This window comes from Camelus dromedarius, chromosome 4 (genome assembly GCF_036321535.1).
Source record: "Camelus dromedarius isolate mCamDro1 chromosome 4, mCamDro1.pat, whole genome shotgun sequence".
NCBI classification, from domain to species: domain Eukaryota; kingdom Metazoa; phylum Chordata; class Mammalia; order Artiodactyla; family Camelidae; genus Camelus; species Camelus dromedarius.
Window position 1 is genome coordinate 29,182,157 of NC_087439.1, and position 12,935 is coordinate 29,195,091.

Here is a 12,935-nt window from a genome sequence, read left to right on the forward strand (position 1 = left end):
GAGCCAGAGCAGCCCATTGTACTTGGGCAGCATCTGAGTGCCTCTGGGATTCCATTCTGCTTTATTTCTGGATTCAAGGAATAGAGTCAAAATGAGTCTTTTGGTTTATGCTCAGAGTTCAGAGCAACCAAAGATGCCAACGTGTAGAAATTGAGAGTTATGACCTGTAGATTGTGTTCAAGGCCATGGGTCTGGAGGAGGTAGCCTGGAAAGCGTGGGCAGAGGCAGAGGGTGAGGAGCATTTGACCAGGCCTGGAGCCTGGCAAATGGAAAGGTCAGGAAAAGGAGGTGGCACCAACAAAAGGGTCTGAGGAGGATGATGTGAGGTTTGTTGGGGGGGCAGAGTGGAGAGCCCTGGTTCCTAGGAGTGGGTGGCCAGCTGTGCAAAAGAATGCTCAGGGCTCCAGGAGGGTGACCTGAGTCTGATCTTGGTGGGGGCTGGAGGGTGGTGACCTCAGCTGCAGGGAGAAGGGGGAAGCAAGCCCCTTTAGCACGGACCAGAGAGCATGGGAGTGGGGACGGGGAGTCAGAACTGCGCAATGCTTGGAGTTCTGTTTGAATGGGCAGAGGAATGGAGCAGTGTGGGGTTAAGACAGGGTTTGCATTTCTTTTTTAAGGTGGGAGCTATTACAGCATGTTTGTCCACTAATGGTCATGATCCAGCTGGGAAGGGAAGTTGGTAACTTAGGAGAAGGGAGGATGATGGTAGAGAGTATTGGCTTTCTAAGAGATGCCACCATCCAAAACATGAGCAGAGGTGACACTGGACCCAAGGTGTCGGGAAATCAGAGTAGAAAGCACGGATGCTGGTAGCTGGGGTGCGCAGGGAGGTGAAACGGATCTCTTAGTGCCTGTTTTCTCGTGCAAATAAGAAGCCACGTTACTAGCTGAGGGGGTGGGGAGAGACAGGGTTGTAGGCTGAAGAGAGAAGGTGTGAAAGAGGCCTCTCAGGCAGTGCTGAGTGCTTATTCGAGGCCCCGCATTTGATGTAGATACCATTTAAATATTTGTCCAGCTCCCTGGTTCTGAGGGTCCTGGAGTTCGTCTCTCTTTCCTGGCAACGCCACAGGGCACTGGTTCAAATGCGTCCACCAGATGGCGCCAGTGGGGCATTACTGAAACCTCGGCTGTTTTCTGACACTTTGAGGCAGCAGAATCGTCATCTTTTGGTTTTCCTATACGTAGACTTATTTCTCAAACTTGAATGGTAAATAGAGTACTTTCAAAGAAAGAAAATTCTCACAGAGTCCCAGAGTTTAATTATTTTATTATACTATATAAGTGTTTGCCAGTTTAAAACAGCATACACTCCCTTACAGATCTTCTGCAACTATCAGGTCAAAACAGATTTAGAAATTAGGTTTAAAAAGTCAAAAATCCAAGTCACCAGACTTAACATAATTTAATGAAAGTCTTTCGTGGGCGGTGAAGAGCTACGTGCAGTGTGACTGGTCTGCATTGCTTCTGGTCAAGTGTGGCTTGTGTGTGTCACGACATGACCATCCTTTCACCCTCCTTCTCCATGAAATCCACTGCAGAACCACAGTGTGCTCTTAAGTCATTTGTCCTCTCGTGGCTGGAACACATCATTTTCCTATTGAGCCCAACAGGAAATTGAGGCTTCAATTTCCTATTGAAGTTGACAAAAGTTGTGAGGAGATGTACCAGCGTGGTCTTGTCATAAAGCAAGTGTGGGGCTGAAGCTGGTGACAAGGTCGTCAGCTAGGTAACCTAGAATACACACGTTTTAACTCTTCAGATTTTCATGGCAAGAAAAACCTAAAATTGAAAATACTGTGAGATGAATCGCAACCCGGGATGCCTCCTACTTTGTTGATGTAGATGAAGAGTGATATTTGAGGACAGTATTTTTTACGAAAAATCATATATATCAAGTCTAGAAATCATATCCTATTTAATAAAGTTTTAATAAACTTTAGTAAAACATTTGGCAAAATCACAGTGGCAGAGCTAGAAGGGACTCACAGGGCTCTTATGGTACATTTGAAGAAGCTTTTTTTTTTTTCCCTGTTAACACTGATTTCATGTGTTGAGGCATAAAGAGAACAGCCCTGGAAAAGCACTTACGTGTGCGGTTTATGGCAGGGTCACCCAGGTGAACGTAACCACGGAAAACCCAGGGGTCTGACATGACCCTGTGTCTCTGATTTATGTGACATTGCCTGGGTCAGTCATTATGTGACATGGCTCTGTCCCCTTCTGGTTTCACTACTTCTGGAGCTTATCGTGGCTGTATTTGTTTATTGTCAATAAAAATGATACCTTTAACTTCTTCAATGGTGGGATGGAGGCGCACACATAAGGTTCTGGGGTTTCCCCACCGTTTCCTTTTGTTGCCAGAAGGGTCATCGGTGGCTGCGGGTCTGAATTCCTGGCCCCCGTGTCTCCTGTGTGTCTGCAGTGGTCAGGATCTTCAGCCTTTCACACTTGGCCCAGACACTGGGAACACAAGTGACTTTCTCCTCCAAGCAGTCTTGTCACAGTAAGCTCCCCTCGACCAGGGAAATCCCAAGTATACATTAAAGACAGGCAATCCAGTGTTTTTTAGCCTCGCATGTAAACTTCGAATTTCCTGGACTCTGATGCCACTGGCCATTTCTGCATATTCCCTACTCTCAGCTAAAACCCTAAACTCTAAGTTCCCTGAGTCTGCTGGCCCTTCTTTCTTTGAACGGAGAAAGCTCCACCTCTCCTGAAGCTCCACTGACCCCTCACTCCACTGCAGGCAGAGTGGGGGTTCCTCTAAGCCTTTACTGCTGGGACCACACTGCCCTTTCCGACAGGTCCTTGGTGTATCCTTCGGTTCCGGCTGCGCTTCCCATGCTGGCATCTGCCCATTTATACTCTCTGCTTTCCTGACACCCTCTGCCTTTCCTGCTGTTTCTCTTCTCTCTGTCCTGAACACCTGCATCCAGCCTATCTTGCACCCTCCTTGGGGTTCTCCTTGACCTTTCTCCCGGTTTGACACACTCCTCACAAAAACAAAATATACAGACATGAGATGCACAGGTTGACTTCTGCCCACAGCAGACATGGGTTCACGCCACATGCGGAGGGTGAGTGAGGAGCTGCTTTGGGATTTAGCCCTTTGAAGCTGAGAAGCCTCATCTGCAGGATGAGATCCTGAAGCCACACACGTGGTGTCCATCAAAGCCAGTGGACCATTCAGCTTGCCCTTGCTGTTGGAAAATCCTGGCAAGAAATGATTCAGTCACCAGAATGTGTATGCGGAGGGACTCTTTGCTACAGACAAGGTAGCAGGGCGATGGTGGGCTCAGGATCTGGGGCTGGGCTGCCTGGGGTGGAATCCCAGCTTGGCCATGTCCTGGGTAAGTGACCTCACCTCTCTGCCTCAGTGTCTCCTCTGTAAAATGTGGCCGGTGATAGCACCTACTCAGAGGGTGGCTGTGAGGGTTAGAAGCACGAATATATACAGAGAGCTTAGGTAAATGCCCGGCACACCACGAGCCCTCAGTGTTCACCTGTGTTGTCATCCTCAAGTCCAGCCTCGTTCAACCTTCTCCAAAGAGGTGGAGTGAACGTCAAGATCTTGCCAACTTGTTAGTGGTGGATCCTGGACTCAGTGCCCTGAGCTGCTTTCAGCAGTTCCCAAGTTTCCTGGCTGTGGGGCCTTTGACATTCCTTAAGAAGTGTCAGTGATGTCAGAGAGCTTTTATATTCCTGGGTTATGTCTATTGATATGTATTATGGCAGAAACTGAAACATTGAAAATACTACTGCTATTAACATAAATGCCATTTTTTATGAAAAGTATTTCGTTTCCAAAATAAAAAAAAACTTAGCAGAACGGCAGTGTTTGGCAGTTTTGCACATCTCCTCACTATTTGGCCTAATAGATGACAGTTGGGCCTCCTCCCCGCTGCTGCTGTATGTCTGCTGCGGCGTGTGGTCGGAGTCCAAGTACGTGAAGCACACCCAGCCTTGTCCCTCCAGACGAGATTCTTGTCCCTTTAACAAAGAAAGCTGTGTCGTGGAGAAGTTACGATCATAGTGCCTTTGTGACAGGTTTGCGCTGGGAATTGAACAGAGAGTGAAAAGTCACAGAAGAATGCTAGGCAAAAATGAGGCCCTGACACATACTTGCTGATGTTACGGGGGTCGTGGGGACAGCAGAGCTTCAGGGAGAGAGGATGGAATTTACCGCAGATGGCACTGCTGTGGCCTGGGACTTTGAAACTAGCATCGTGAACGTGAAGGGAGGAGTCGCGGAGGACCTGGGAGAGAGAACTCCCGCATCTGCAGGGCTGCAGGGCCACCCTGCTTTCATTCTTCTCAGTGCGGTTCTCAGTTGTACGTTCCGAGCGGCAGAAATTGTCCCCCCTCAGCAGACTGCGCTAACGCTCCCGGGAGGTAAATCCACTTCTATTCAGCAGTTGATACACCAAGGACAATTGGTAATTCTTACAGTGTGGGGATTGAAAGGCAAGAGGAAAGATAAAACTCAGTGCTGTTTGGATTAAGCGCAAATCCACTGCAGGCAATTGCAAAAGCCAAGGTCGGAGACAGAGGAGCCTCTAACTACTACTTGCAAACACCCACGTGTAATTAGCTTCTTTCTTCAAGCTTCCCCACCCCTTCTAAAGAGAGGTGATTTTATTTCCTTCTAAAGCTGGTCACACATTGCCACTCTGAATTCCTGTCTCCAGCGGGGCAGAGGCCCCGGGACAGCCCGGCACCACGTCACTCGGTCCAGTACCATGTGCTTTAGGTGAGTGAGTGACTCCTCTAAGGAAGGTCAGCCAAACTGGGTTTACATGTTCTTGAGATTCTCCAACCTCTCTGGATGGTGAGTTCATGTGATCAGAGGATGAGGAAGGGTTGTTCTTGGGGCCAACACATTTCCCTCTACAAGCTATATCCGTTTTCTCCCCAGAGTTTGTGGGAGGAGATGACCATCTAGATGGCTGGGGGATGGATGGGAGTATCCTGGCCGAGTCCGTTGTTCTTGGGCCTGCTGGGAAGACTGCTTTCGCAGACGCCACGGAAAGCTCCTACCTCGGGATGAAAAGGAGGGCCTCCTCATGGCACAGGATGTCTCACTGGTGGAGGCCCTGTGTTTTCCTTCCAGAGCGCCTCTCAGTCCCAGTTCCCTCTCGCCCTCCTTGAGGTGGCTAAACTAAGCATGTTGGGTTCCCTGTGTGGCCCCCTGTTTCTTCCAAACTATTAGCCAAAATGTGTAGAATCTTGCATGTTGTGGGGAGATTAGAATGAAAGGCCTTCTCTGGAAATCATGTCACTTCATGGTCTGCTGGAGCTATTGAGGCCGCCCGCAGAGTCTGTGTGTCTAGCGCTCGGCTCTGCCATCATGGGTTGGCCTCAGTCACCGCGTTAAGCCCTAATCCTACAATCCAAGGTATGAACTCTGCCTCCCTGCCTCCAGGCACACAGCACCACCATCTTCTCTGACCAGGGTGACCTGTAAGTGATTCCATGAGGCTGTGCTTGGAAAGGAAAGTGAAATGGGGATTTCAGAGGTAATATTCAGAAAGCTTTCCTGAGCCTATTGGTTGTCAGCTCAAAATGCATTTAAATGACAACTATGACCATGCTTTTAGGTTTTTGTATTTCTGGTCCCAGTAAGCACAAAATCTCACCAGAAAGGCTAAACAGTCAAGATGCTCTTCCCAAGGACAAATCTCTCTCTGTGACTTTGAAAAATGATGGGGATATTACCTTATGAGGTTGCTTAAACCATTTTTAATTGAGCAGCTTTGTAATTGTGAGTGATTGCACGGTTGGAGCAAGAAATGGTAGTTATCAAATGAGCCCCCTGAATGTTTATGTTTTGTGTCAGGGAGGAGATGGTATTCTAAAAAGGAATGTGTTGTCTTTTTTTCCTATTCAGTTTTTGTTCTTTGTTACTTCCCTGCCACTCATTTTGCTTTTAAAATCCCTTTCTACACTCTGAATATTCTCTATTTACTTGTAATTCATATCCTGCTTATTTATGCAAACTATGTAAGGTTGCTTACAATATTATAACACATAAATCAGAGGAGTGAAAAGAAAAAAATTAGAGAAGGGGATTGCATTGTATCAGGAATCTGAGATGTCTACCACCCACTGAGCACTAAATTTGGATTTAAGCCTTCTAAGGCAAAAACAGAAGCATGTGTTGGGTTGGAGTTTTTTTTTTTTTTTTTAATTGAGGTATAGTTAGTTGCTTTATAGTGTTATATTAGTTTCAGGTATACAACATAGTTGATTTAAAATTTTTATAGATTATACTCTCTTTATAGTTATTATAAAATATTGGCTCTATTCCCTACACTGGACAATGTGTCCTTGTAGCTTATTTATTTTATATCTAGTAGTTCATACTTATCAATCCCCTACTCTGTCTTGCCCCCTCCCCTTCCCTCTCCCCACTAGTAACCACTAGTTTGTTCTCTAGATCTGTAAGTGTGTTTCTTTTTTTGTTATATTCTCTAGTTTGTTTTATTTTTTAGATTCCTCATATAAGTCATATCATGTAGTATTTGTCTTTCTCTTTCTGACTTGTTTTACTAAGCACAACATCCTCAAAGTCTGTCCATGTTGCAAATGGCAAGATTTTCATTCTTTTTAATGGCTGAATAGTATTCCATTATCTATCTATGTGGAGTTCTTTTAAAATCAGAAGAACAGTTGTGGTTTTCTTACTGTCTGCCTAGTTCTCTTGTCCCCCCCTCCCCACCCCACAAGCACTGCGAGCTTTGCCCAAAACCGATAGCCAAGATCACAGACAGATCGAGGGCTTCCAGCTGGTGTGAGAAAGGTGAGCCTTTTGGCTTCTTCCTGAGAGTTGAGATTATTTGAGTTGGTCCAAATACTGACAAAGACCGCGCGGTGCTGGTCTCTGAGCCAGGACTAGTCAGCTTTCATCCTGGAGACCTGACTGATCGGATGAACATCTAGGGGGACATGGAATGACATCAGAAGGGGTGTTCTACTGAGTAACTTCATCACCCGCTGGAGGTGAAACACACCTTTCACTACTGGGAGCCTCTTTCTTGAGAGCCTGCGTTAGGGGGTGTGTCTGACAAGCCTCGGTATCTCAAGTGCTGGCCCGTGGGAAATGGTGTTTGAGTTCCCAGAGGAATGAGGAAATGTATTACATTTCTCTGAATGTCTGTAGTTCCAACAGGCATTGACTTTTGGAAGAGATTGCTGTCAGGGCTGAATAATTAAAGCAAAAGCAGTAAGTAGGAGGCTGTGCCGTCCCATCCACTAGCCACTAGCAACACGTGACTTCTGTGCACTTCAGATCTGGCCAAGTCCAAATGGAGTTGTATGGAAAGTGCAAAAGATACACCAGCTTGCAAACACTGTGGGAAAAAAAGACCGTGAAACATCTCCGTAGTAATATTGTAATGTAAAATATCTCAATCTGTAATACTTGATTACATGTTGAAATGATAATATATAGACTATATTGGCTGAAATAAAATATATTATTAAAATTAATCTTACCTGTTTCTTTTCACTGTTTAATGTGGCCACTTGAACATTTAAAATTAAGTGTGTCAGTCGGGGGAAGGTACAGCTCAGTGGTAGAGTGCATGCTCAGCATGCACAAGGTCCTGGGTTCAATCCCCAGTACCTCCATTAAAAATAGATAAATAAACTTAATTACCAAGCCCCCCAAACAAATATAAACTAAAAAAAAAAATTTTTTTTTTTTAATGAAATGTGTGGCTCATGTGATACTTCTATTGGAACAGCTCTGGTCTAAATATCTAAAATTTTTTAAAAATTGTTTTTCTGAGGAGTGAATTTCCATTGTGTTCTCTAACTCCTGTGTTCTCTCTTTGGTTCTCTTTCAACAGATATGACTCTCCACGTAGCATGTCAAGGACTACATTAATCACCAATTCCTTTATTTTTTTCCCTCCTACACAATTTCCATTTTCTTTTACACTTGCTTACCCCAGCCATCTGCAGTACACCCGTCTCAGATATCTGAGCTGCGTAGAGTTTCTGTGTGTACAGATGTGTGCTTGGACTTTTCTCTTCCCGAGAAATCTGAAGGGGACAATTATGGAAGACCCACTTACTCCTGGGACCCGTTGCTGCAGCCTCGGGCTTAGGGCCCTGGGTGGTCCCCGGGCGGTCCTTGGAGCCTTCCTTCCTGGGCAGCTGCGGTCCCAGCAAACACCACTCCCTAGGGGGGGAACAACCCAGTGCTGCGGAGGCAAGGGCTCATGCTCTGCCCGCCACAACTGTCTGGTTTCCTGTAAAATAAACACATTACTTTATATTTTTAGGGAACAAAAAAGTGCTGCTATAGGGCTCAAAATTTTCATTCTGAACACTTTTCCGAAACAAATCACCCTGAAGATGCATTTTGAATACCCTGGTCACATCTTTGGATCTGTAAAATACACCTTTTAGTATGGCACCCGTTAAAACGCAAAGCAAATTTCTTTGAGGCTGAAAAACAATCTGACAGTAGCAATGTAGAAATTGTTCACTCAAACACATCTGTGTAAATGCGGAGAAGTCATGCATTCACCTCTGAGCTGCTTGCTACTGAACCTGCAGCGACTAGTCTCAGCCAGCCCGGTTTGAACATCATTCCTTCAGAAGTGCTGAAAATGCTGCAAAGTTGGATGAGTAGAAATGGGGCTGCTCCCCTCTTCGCTTCTTCCTCCCTAATGCGATTGGAGCTTGCTTCAGGGATGGCCTTTTTCTCTAGGGAACCATCTGAAGGCTGGAAGGGGTATTGCTGATGAAATCCAGGATCATTCCAGCAGCTGAAAAAGGAAGCCCAGGGGGAAAGTACTTGACTTATTTTTGTGCCTATGAATAAGTTGCCATGAATCAGTTGTTACAGTAACCCATCCTTGCTGGCTGAGTTCTCCCTTTGGCATCACATAGATTTCATCTTAGGCAGAATTAGAAGAAATCAGTGTGGATGGCTTTTTTACATTCAGCTTTATTTGAATAACAGGAATCAAAAGCTGAATCAGCTCTTACTTTCAATTGTGCATATTAAAATGATCGATTTCCAAGTAGCAAAGTTTTCGGGGAAGTGGACGAGGATTCAATTAAGTTAGTCCCGTGGGCTGCTACTTGTTCTGATAAATTTGAGGGTTAAGTCAATGACAACCAAAGCGGTCTCAGTGAAAGCCTCCAACGTATGATTGTGCCTGCCCAGGATGAGTGAGCTGGTACCGTCCCTGCTTCTGTCACCACTGGAATGGAATTATGGGAGGAGAGACATTGCGTTTTCTCATCACTGGTGGGTGGAAGATTGAGATAGAGGGAGAGAGAGTGTGTGTGTGTGTCTGTGTGTGGATAAAACACTAAAGACTGTGAACTGACTTCCAAACTCTTCTTGTATAAAATTTCCCTAACCAAGCAAAGCTGCTTCAACTTAATTTATTTGTTAAATGTTGCACTTGGTTTCTGTGTGTTGTGTTTTGTTTTGAGGGGTGGGGTGATAAGGAGAGAGAAGAGGGTGAATTCTACTGAAATATTTATTCGTAAAAATGACAGTTTTGCATTCATTTACACTTTTTAAGTCTTTCTGTTTGATTTTTTTTTTTTTAGATGATTGCTAGTACTCGCCCAATATAACTGCTCTGATGCTATTTGCCATCTGATAGAAGGGTCCTAGTAGGGCAGGTTTTGCAAACCTTATCAGGTAATAACACATGCCATAAACTATAACCTTGCTGTTAATAGTTTACCTCTGATTTTAGAAGTTAAAACATCGGCCTTTGAGAAGATTGCCAATTAATAAATCGCCGTAACTGTCTGTTATGCAACTGTATAATTTTATATTTGGAAATTGAACAACGTCCATAATTCTTTTTCTTGGGCTCTTTTGTTAACAGATTATTTCAGATTCTTTCCAAAGTAATTTTTCCCTGGGCACCCCTGTCTAATTCCAAAGAATTGTTTGGCCCTTTCATGTTTCAAAAAGAAACATTGACTTGTAGTTCCATGTTTCTTGATCTCAACAAAGGACTCACAAAATTCACTTTACTTTAATCACAGAGAAAGTTGGCTTTGATGTCTCTTAAAGATAATTCTGCTAGTTGCTGATCAGCCAGTCAGTTCACCTAGCTTCAATCTTTATAGGACCTCTAAACTAATTTTCCTACACTGTGACTAAAAGGCAGGCAGATCATTGGAATGGGTTACACAGTATATTCTAATGGATCCCTAAATATTACTTTGTATAATAAGGTTAACATCAGGACCATATACTTTGTAGGCCACTTTTTTAAAAAGCCACATTTACGCAGTTTTCACTTTTTTAGACTATTGTTCCTTTACATTTGTGCTCCAAATGTAAAACCCACATTTCTGAATGGCTGAGCCTATGGTTATATTTTTGGTTGTATGCTGCTTTTTGCTTGTGTCTATGTGTGTGTGTTTGTTTCTTCTCTATGAATAATTTTATTTTTTGTGCCACTGCTTGAAAGTTTACTCTTTGATGCTGTAAGGGTGGTTTCTACAAAGAATCTCTCCCTGCGGGATGGTGGATTGTTAAATTAGAGGAATGCTGTTTGGGATACCAACATCTGTGGTTGGAGACTAAGTATATTAATGCCAAGCATGTTTTGGTCAGTTACTGGAGAAGTCTATACAAATGATCATCTTGTCCAATGCTGTACGGTTTGCCTTGCTGAGTGGCAGGTAGTAGGGAAAACTAAGTGTGGATTAAAACTTTCAAAGGAAGTAGTATCATGTGATTAAGAAAATTAGCATTCGTAGAAATACTGGGATAAATGAAGAACTAAAAATGTCTGTCTAGAATGTAGCATCTAGAGAGTTATGGAAGCCCTGACTTCACATGAGGAGTGATGTTCCTGTCCAAAGCCAGACGAAGCCATCACTAAGACGCAGAGGGATTACCAGCTCTCCTGACCTAGAGGAATAACTGAAAGCAAATAAAAATTCTTAACAGTCCTCTCTTCGAAGTGTATTTTTTTTTTAAGCCAGGCAGAAGACATTGAGACTGTGACTCTATGACATATTAGGGAAGTTTTTCATCAGCAGGGGGCGGGAGGTGGGGGCCAGGGGAGGATTTCAGGTAAAAGCTGTCTCACCCTCCATATCTTGCACAAGCGAAAGGAACCACCATCATCTGAAAGGGCTTCTCTGAACACTCGTACTTTCAACATTGAATAAGGGCCAGGGAACAGCCGAAGGAAGCGCCGCTCCGTGAAGTCTGCTCACACATTGACAGGTTGCCTGTGGGTCTGAAACACTTTGCAGATTGTCTGTAGGTCTGACTGTGTGCAGCTGCGAGGGGACCAGGGCATTCTGTAGAGTTCTGCGTGTCTAGTTTGTACAGTGTGTAGTGTGCACTGCACATGTGTGTTCTCTGGGCTTTATGCATCTGTACAGTAGCTTTCATTAAGAACAAATTGTGGACAAACTTGTTTTGGTGGCGTGAGGGGAGAATGGCAGTTCATGTCCAGTAATGATGCTGTAATATATAGTATGTGTAACAAAGATCTGGAGGTGACCCTCCCCTGGCCCTTGGAAAATTTTGATTATCTTCTAGGTTCTAAAATGAAGACTTGTGGATACTCTGGCAGACTGCATGCTGTATAATTTGAAAAATACTAAAAGTGGAAAATAAAATTGAATTAAACTTTGGCTGGTCTGTCTCTTTCTTATCTGAGTCGTCCTAAAGACAGTCTCATTGAAGGTCTCAGTGCCAAGGTGAGGGTGGGCCATTTCCTGGCCTTGAAGGGGTTTGTTTCACTGAGCAACTGCTCAGATTCCAAGCCTGAGCTAAGTTAACCTTGACCTTTTTTGTCTTTTACTTTGTGTGAATATCTGTTTTTAAATTTTTTCTTCATTGAGGAACCAAGAAAACTGGACATTTGTTCCTTCAGCACGGAAAAGACAGCAACTAATGTCAGTAAGTGTCTTAACCTTTTTTGAAAGTAGGATTGAGTTAAAGCTCAGTAGGCCAGGATATTAGCTGAATTTCTAAATTTCTTCTTGCCCCAAAAGGCATTTATTCTAATAATATGTTTCTTTTAGCTCATTGGCATTCTTCAACTAATGCATTGGAGCTCTGCATATGTGGAAAGATTACTGGCATCTGCTGAGAAGGGCTGGGGTCTTTGTAGTCCTGTTTAACGTACTGATGATCAGTATTAAGGTATAGGTCTGAGATCTTTCAAGAGGATGCCAGTGTGCGGAGTCTTTGCAGGTTATAACAAATGGTGGGACACAGGGTTATTTTCACCTGCTCTCTTAGAAGGGAGACTTCCTATCTCAGGACACTGAAATCCCGTGGCCACATGCGGCATTGTGTATATAAAACACCCTCATTCTCATTCTTGGTTTGCTTAATGTGACGTGAAAGCCAGACGGTAAACTGCTTTCCTCAATTGCAAGTGGGAAGATGGACACCAGGTCAAGGTTTTATAAGTGGAACTGGGGGCGCCGCCAGTGATGTGCTTGTAAGATGTCTTATCCATCTCCTTGCATGTGTTATTCTCTAAAGAACTTGGAAGATGCAGTTAGCAGATATCAGATGGTTAAAGGTAACTTATGGAGTAAAACTTCAAACGTGGTGGGTGAATATCTAGGCTGAAGCCTGTTTGTTTAAGATGGGGAAGCCATCCTCTGAAAGAACCCAGTTACAAAGTGCACTTTGGTATCACTGGGAGGTGGTGACCCACAGGTTCTAGGACCGGCAGCTCTGCAACGCAGTGGGTCTGCGCTGACACCTGCTGTTCTCTGGGTTCCTGTGAGCCTTTCCCATTCTGTCCAGCTCTGCACGGTGCACGGGCTCTGCCTTGCAAGTACTACAGAGCCAGAGCATCTGTGGGAGAATGCGGAACTGAAGATACAATCCACAAAGGCAGTTCCTGGTGATGTGTGTGTCAGCAGGTTTAATTCCAGCTTCTGTGACAGGTTACATCTTGTGGTTTGTC

The 12,935-nt window shown here is 44.3% G+C and overlaps 1 protein-coding gene across 1 annotated transcript in view; it reads left to right on the forward strand.

Moving 5' to 3' along the window:
* The window catches only part of KIF5C (kinesin family member 5C), a 147,185-nt gene extending 135,545 nt beyond the window's left edge, over positions 1 to 11,640 (forward strand). Inside the window, exon 26 of the mRNA XM_010974807.3 lies at positions 7,851 to 11,640. The gene's annotated coding sequence lies outside the window, so the exon portion shown is untranslated. The remainder of the gene's footprint in view (positions 1 to 7,850) is intronic.
* Positions 11,641 to 12,935: the final 1,295 nt, after the last annotated feature.